The following is an 8,055-nucleotide window of genomic DNA, read 5'->3' on the forward strand; positions in this document are numbered from 1 at the left end:
TTAGGAACACTTTGCTCTCTCACCACGTGTATTTTCAAAGGCCACAGAGATGATTAGTCGGGTTCTCAAGAGTGTTTCTCCTGTTAATAATGTAGAAATCTTGTTCATCTGTCGCTTGCCATTAAAAACACCCTTAAAAACTCGCGCCACTTCAAGTAAACCAGGTTGAAAGTAGTGGAGGTGCGGCGCAGAAGTGTTTCAGAATACAGTACTAAAACTGGGAACCAATTTTGCATTCCTCCTGCACCTGCCTGTCTGCCGATGACGTTTTCCTCTCCGTCATTGCTCCCAGAGGCACTACACATAACACTGGTTTGTGGGGAAAGCCAGAGATACGAAACCGTGATGATTTGGGCACGTTAGGAGGAGAGACGAGGAGTATGTAAGAGAAGGATGCTGGAGAAGGAGAGGAAGAGTCAAGGGAAGCTTTATAGATGCAATGAAAGAAGACATGTAATGGGCGTGACTTGGATGGTTTGGGCACGTCAAGAGAGGAGAGATAGAGAGTACGTATCAGGAAGGATGCTAAATTTAATCTAGCCGGCTGGAGAAAGAGAAGAAGACTTAAGAGAAAGTTTATAGATGTTTGTAATGGCTTGGACTAAGATGGTTTGGGGATGTCGAGAGGAGAGACGAGGAGTGTCTAAGGAGGAGGATGCTGGAAATAGATCTACCCGGGTGGATAAAAAGAGAAAGACGTAAGAGAAGGTTTACATAGATGCAATGAAAGAGGACATACTTGTAATGCGTGTGACTTCAAAAGGAAAAAAAGTACGTAGGGAGGAGGATGCTAGAAATGGATTTACCTGGCTGGAGAAAGAGAGGAAGACCTGAGAAAAGATTTACAGACGCAGTGAAAGAAAAGTTGGTGGTAATGGATGTGACAGAGGAAGGCGCAGAAGACCCAGGACATTAAAGACTGACCCATTGTGGCGACATCTAGCGGGAGTAGTCGAGAAACAAAATCACTGCTTCCGGATTAAACCTTTCACAATTCACGACAATAAAAGCAATAAAAGCGCTGCACAAGATCTTTAACCCTTTGATTGCCACATGTTACAACTTTCCCTAACTACCAATCACTCTGGGACATCTTTACTTATTTAACAGCCACATCCAATCTTTGAACTGGGAATAAATAGTAAAATGTATTCTTTTTCATCGCAGTGTTTGTTGTAGATGCTTATAAAGACTTCACACATTGCTTCTGCTGTTGTTAATTGTTTCGGGTCGCAGTGAAAGGGTTAAACTACCTATGAGAAAAAAAAAAGTGAATTAAAAGAATGTATTTTCCAAAGTCTAGCCAGTGGAATGTTTAGAGTTGTCTGTAGGACATGAGAATGTCTGAGTGGCTTATGATTCAAGGAAAAATATGCCAAGTAGAAGTGTGAGGGTTAACTCCCCCCCCCTTCGCGGTACAGCCTTGGGTTGATGAAGGCAGACCCGAGGCTCGTGGAACGTATCTCTTGACCTTGGACCTCGACTCAGTGGTCCTGCTGGGCTTAACGCGGCCACTTCACTCGGAAATAAAGCCAAGTAAAGCTGCACCTAAACACAAGTTCAGTCCTCGTGGGTACTTGTGTCAATGTCAACCTTTTTTTCTTTCTCTCTCTCTTTTTCGTCTTTTATACAAGAGGGGCGCTGGCTGAGGCAACAAAAGTCGGTGAAAAAAGAAAAAAAGTCCCTCTGAAGGTCCCAGTCGCTAAAGAGGACAGTCCGAGAGAAGATCCAAAAATACGTGGCGGGAGAGGTGTTTTCATACCTCCCCCTTGAAAGAACTAAAGTGACAAGGGGATACAGAAGCAGAAATAGAACAATTAATTTTTATTCAACTTTGCGTCACATAAAGCGTCTTGAAACCTCCCTCTTGGGAAAAAAAAACAAAAACAAAAAAAAACATACGTTACTGAAGGAGGAAATACAAAAACTGACAGAAAGCAAGTAATTCATCTTTATTGAACCTTGTGTCCCTATGAAGTATCTTGAAACCTCCCTCTTAAATTAAATAAAGTCACAGGAGAAGGAAATACAAAAACAAGAATAGACCAAGTAATTCGTTTTCCTTCAACCTTGCGTCCCATGAGTGTCTTGAAACGTCCCTCTTGAAAGAAACGAAGTGACAGGAGAAGGAAACACAGAAGCAGATATAGAACAAGTAATTCAGTGGGCCTCACCCTTGCGTCCCACATACACTGGCACTAGATTTCAAGGTCCCAGCAAAATATGACTCGAGCTGTTGTCATTTCCCAGTCGAGTCGCTCTTAGCCGACCTAGAGAAATGTTACTTTGCATGATGGGTGTTGGGGCCGCGCGCAGCTGTACCGTGGGCCTGAAAGACTGCAGTCCATATTTTTAACCCTTTCACTGCGATAGGAAACAATTAGCAGCTCCAGAAGTGATGCATGAAATCTTTATAAGCATCCACAAGAAAGAAGGAGATTAAAGGATATATTTTGCAATTTCTACCCAGTTTAAAGATTGGAGGTGGCTGTAGAACAACTGAAAATGTCTCAGGGTTTAGTAATCAAGGAAAGATGTACCAAAGAACAGATAAAGGGTTAAATGCTTCGTTCTCCCATCACGACTATTTCCAAAGGCCACAGAGATGACTAGTTAGGTTTCTATGAGCATTCTTCTCATTTATGAAGCAGAACTCTTGGTAGAATGTCATTACGATCATGAAAACACCCTTGAAAACTTGACTGACTCCCACTACCGCCTGATGAACGTAAGAGATAAGACGACAAACTGTTTAAGAATATGAGTATTTTTATAAAAGGTGTATAATCTTCGGGACGTCCCCACCTCCCACCTCCCCCTTCAGCACTGCGGAGGAGGGACACACCTGCCGGGGATAGATCAGAAGAGAGGATCCGTGACCGCTGGGGGAGAAAGAGAGAGAGAGAGAGAGAGAGAGAGAGAGAGAGAGAGAGAGAGAGAGAGAGAGAGAGAGAGAGAGGTAAATCACAATGTGCATGACAGTACTTTTGATCAGGAGAGTGAAAAATTATTCCACAGCTGCTCTTTGTTTGGCTATGTTGTTGTTGTTGTTGTTGTTGTTGTTGTTGTTGTTTTATTATTACATTATTATTATTATTATTATTATTATTATTATTATTATTATTATTATTATTATCATTATTAAATTATTATTATCACTGTCATTACTATCATTACTACTACTACTACTACTACTGCTATTACCACTACTACTACTACTACTACTATTACTACTACTACTATTCATAATAATAATAATAAAAAAAAAAATAATAATAATAATGATAATAATAATAATAATAATAATAACAATAATAATAATGATAATGGTGATAATATGTCCAGTTATATTATTATTACGTTTTACTACTACTACTACTACTACTACTACTACTACTACTACTACTACCACTACTACTACTACTACTACTACTACCAAAGACGATCACTGATTTTCATACAATAAATTCTAGAAATAACTCAACCGTTTTGTTATTTTAAAAGAGATAAAAAAATAAAAAAATCCCTCCCTCACTGACTGCCACAGATTGACAAATTATAATAGTAGGAATATTAGTACAGAGCGATTTGGCCTCGAAACTGGCATGGGAGAGATTAATCTTTGAAATAGCATTAGCAGAATTACCTCAGTTAATGCCACTATATTCATTAGTTGTAACCGGAGCAGATTAGGACAAAAAAAAAAGTACATTATATATTTTTTTTAATATCTTATGCTTTACTTTTTTTTCAATTCACGATTCTTTAAGTGCGAGTAGATTATCAACAGGCTAATTGTCTCTGTGGCCTTTGGAAATAGCCGTGGTGATGTTACATAGGTTTTTAAAAGTGAGTGTATGGTTCTAGTGACAGATTAACAAGATTTCTACATTATTAACAGGAGGAAAACTCTTAAAAACACTGCTAATCTCTGTGGCCTTTGAAAATAATCATGGTAAAATTACACGGAGGTTTTAAGATCTTTACGGTTCTAGTGATAGATTAACAACATTCCTACATTACTAACAGGATAAACACTCTTGAGAACTCGGTCAGTCATCCCTTTGGCCCATGAAAACAGTCGTGGTGGAAGCACAAAGCGTTTCTGGAGACTGGCCTTAATTCTCCGTGGTGGTGGTGGTGGTGGTGGTGGCGGTAGTGGTGGTGCTGACAGACTGACATGCTTTATCAGTGATGTGAGGGGGCGGGATCCTGCCCTTCACTTGTATTGTCTAGCCTCTCCTCCTCCTCCTCCTCCTCCTCCTCCACTACCACCACCACTAACCCCTCATCCTCCTCCCCTCATCTATCTCCCTTCTCTTCCTCCTCCTCCTCCTCCTCCCTTCACTCCCAAGCCTTCAAGATTCCCAGACAGAAGGAAAAAAAAAAACTTAGACTTAATTATGAAGATCAGCGTTGAAATGATCATCTCTTTTGTCTCTATTTAATTTCTTCCTTCGTTTGTCCTTTGCTTTCTTTCCTTTCTTCTTCCTTTTCCTCTCGGCTCTTTTTTGTTTCCTTTTGGTGGATTTTTTTTTTTTTTTTTTGTCAGTCAATCGATCAGTGTGTTGATCAGTTCTTCATTTTCTTCTTTCATTCCTTTCCTTTTCGTTTCTACTTGTTTCTTATTTTTTCTTTCTCGGCGCTTCCTTCATTCTTGTTTGATTTAGTACCTTCCTTCTTTCCTTCCTTCTTTTCTTCCTTCTTATTTTCCATAATTCCTGTTTTTCTCTCTACTTCTCTCCTTCCTTCCTTCCTTTATCCATCCCTTCCCTCCTTCCTTCCTTCCTTCCATAATTCTGCCTCTCCGTCTACCTCTTTCCTTTCTTTATGCATTCTTTCCTTCAGTCATTCATTCGTTTATTCCTGCCTCCCTCTCTCCCTTCCTTCACTAATTCTTTACCTCATTCCTACATTCTTCACTTCCTCTTGAATTCCTTCCTTCATTCCTCCATTTCTTCATTCCCTCCAGCATTCTTTCCTCCTTCCATTCCTTCATTCCATTCTTCTCGCCTATGTATCTTCTTTCCTCCCTAGCTTCCAATTATCATCCCTTCCTTTCTTTCCTCCCTCCTTTCATCTCCCTTTACTTTCCTCTCCCTTCTTTTTCCTTCCTTTCCTTTCATGTCTTTTACCTCTTTCCGCTCCTGACCACTCCTTCCTTTCATTTACTTTACCTCCTCCCTTTCCTTTCCTTCTTCTTTTCTTCCTCCCTTTCCTTCTTCTCCTTTGCTTTCCATTCCTTTCCTTCCCATTCCTTTCCTTCCCTTTCCTTCTCTCGCTCTTCATCTCCTCTCCCTTCCTTTCCATTACTTCCTCAGCCCCGTCTCACCTCACCTCGCCTCGTCTCGCCTCGCACGACACAAGCGCATCTTTATTTCTCCCCCAAGCTAATGAGGTAATGAGAACTTTCCAGCGGCTCCACGTCGCGTCCCGCCCTCCCTCCTGACGAAGGTGTGAGAGAGGGCGGGGTACGACAGGTTGGGCCGGGCGCTGGGCTGGGCGGGGCTGCCAGTCAGTTACCCTTCAACTGTGCCTGTGGGAGGGTGCGGTCGCTCCCTTCGGTAAACGCATCGTCGTATTCCTGGTTAATACTTAAGGGGCTCGCGTGGCGGTCATCGATTCTTGTTATTGAGGATACCTGGGTGGTGTTCCTGGCGCAGATACCGCGTGTGCCGAGCCGCCGCTGCTACTGCTGGTGTTGTGGTGGTGGTGGTGGTGTTACTGGTGTTGTAATTGGTGGTTACTAGGATAATCACGGCTTGTGTGGACTTTTTTTTAGATTATTTCCGCGTCGTGTGTTCTGTAAGGGGTGACTAAACTGAAAAGCGAAGGTCAAGGTTGTATGTATGTGTGTGTGTGTATGTGTGTATGTGTGTGTACGTTCCCTCCAGTCCATGCTCAGGTGAGGCGAGACGAGAGGCGAGGCGAGATGAGGTGAGGTGCTGAATACGAACGCACACACTCACACACACTCACGCACGCCTCACGCACACACGCACGCACGCACGCACAGTCTCAAGGGCGCGAGGTGTGCCTGGTTTACCTGGCGGACTTAATTACAGGCGGCACAGGTGGTGGTGATCAGGGGAAGGTTGTAGGAGTTGCTGGCGGAAGAATTAATTATGTAGATGAGGAGGGCGTCACTTAGGAGAGAGAGAGAGAGAGAGAGAGAGAGAGAGAGAGAGAGAGAGAGAGAGAGCAGCTTTTCTCTCTTCGTCATTAGCGGCAGTGCTGATCATAGTGCCTCTCTCTCTCTCTCTCTCTCTCTCTCTCTCTCTCTCTCTCTCTCTCTCTCTCTGTGATGTGCTTTTTTTTTCCTTTCGTTTTGTGCTTCTTGTTCATCTTCATCTTCCTCTTGTTCTTCTTGTTTTTGTTCTTCTGTTCTTGTTCATCATCATCTTCTTCTTCTTCTTCTTCTTCTTCTTCTTCTTCTTCTTTTATTATTATTATTATCATTATTATTATTATTATTATTATTATTATTATTATTATTATTATTATTATTATCATCATCATCATCATCATCATCATCATCATCATTATTGTTATTATTATGTGCACCCCTTTCTCTCTCTCTCTCTCTCTCTCTCTCTCTCTCTCTCTCTCTCTCTCTCTCTCTCTCTCTCTCTCTCTCTCTGGTGGAAGGATTGTGGTTCTAAGGAAAAGATAATGAGAAAGAAAAAAAGAATGAAAGAAAACATCAGAAATAAGAAATAAGACAAAAAATTTAATAATAATAACAAAAAAAAGGAAATTATCATGAACAGTGTCGTGTTTATTGTGTTTGAATTGTTTAAATGTTGCTTCTAAACTCGCGACTAAAGCAAAAAAGAAAAAGGAAAAGAGGACAAAATTTTATACTTCCAAGAATTCTACGACTTTCTTCTTTTTTACTTTCTTGTTTTCTTTTTCTTTTTTTTTTTTAGTACCTGGTAAAAATAACTTGGGAGTGAAAAAATTGTATATATAAAGTTGAGTTGTGCCTCGATATGCTTCCTCATTCTTTCTTTCTTTCTTTCTTTCTTTCTTTCTTTCTTTCTTTTGTTCTTCCTTTCATTCTCGTCCTAAAATTATCTTAGGTTCTATGTTTTTTTTTGTTTTTTCTTTCTTTTTTTCATTTTTCCTTCCTTTCTGTCTTTATTTATCTCGATATTCCTCCTTCATTCCTTCCTTCCTTTCTTCCCTTCCCTTCCCTTCCCTTCCCTTCCTTACTTACTTCTTCCTTCCTTCCTTCCTTCCTTCCTTCCTTCCTCTCTTTCCTTCCCTTCCCTTCTCTTCCTTACTTCTTTCTTCCTACGTCTCTCCTTCCTTCCTTCCTTCTTCTCTTTCCTTCCTTCCCTTCCCTTCCCTTCCTTACTTCTCTCTTTTTTTTTCCTTTCTTCCGTTCTATCTATCCATCTACCTACCTACCTATCATTCTTTCTTTCTCTACTTGTTTTTATATTTATTCTTTCATTTATTCGCTCAGTGTGTGTGTGTGTGTGTGGTAAAGCGGTAAACATCTCGCCCCAGCTAACAATTCCATCCGACACGGCTTCGAATCCTCCTCGGTGCTTCATTTCCTGGTTCAGTTTGGGAGTGCTTCGAGACAGAGAGAGAGAGAGAGAGAGAGAGCGAGTGGGAGAGGGAGATGTAAAGAAAACGGTTGACGGCTGCGCTTCCCGGTAATTTGTATCGTAAACTCGGGTAAACTTAAACACTATTGATTCTAGTTGTCGATGTCAGTGTTTAAGCTAATATATATTGTAAGAGAGGGAGTGAAGAATTATGTTGTGTATAATAACAGGTGATGGATGGATGGCTTAAGGCGTGTGTGTGTGTGTGTGTGTGTGTGTTTTGTTTTCATTATTCATTGTGGACGTAAAAGGAGTGGTGGAGAGTATATATCAGTTATGTTTTTATTAACGGTGGTGGTGATGATGGTGATGGTGACAGTAATGATGATAATAATAGTAGTAGTAGCAGCAGCAAGTAGTAGTAGTAGTAGTAGTAGTAGTAGCAATAAGAGTAAGCAGTACGCTAGTAAACATACTTCACACACACACACACACA

This window comes from Scylla paramamosain, chromosome 32, assembly GCF_035594125.1.
Source record: "Scylla paramamosain isolate STU-SP2022 chromosome 32, ASM3559412v1, whole genome shotgun sequence".
NCBI lineage: Eukaryota > Metazoa > Arthropoda > Malacostraca > Decapoda > Portunidae > Scylla > Scylla paramamosain.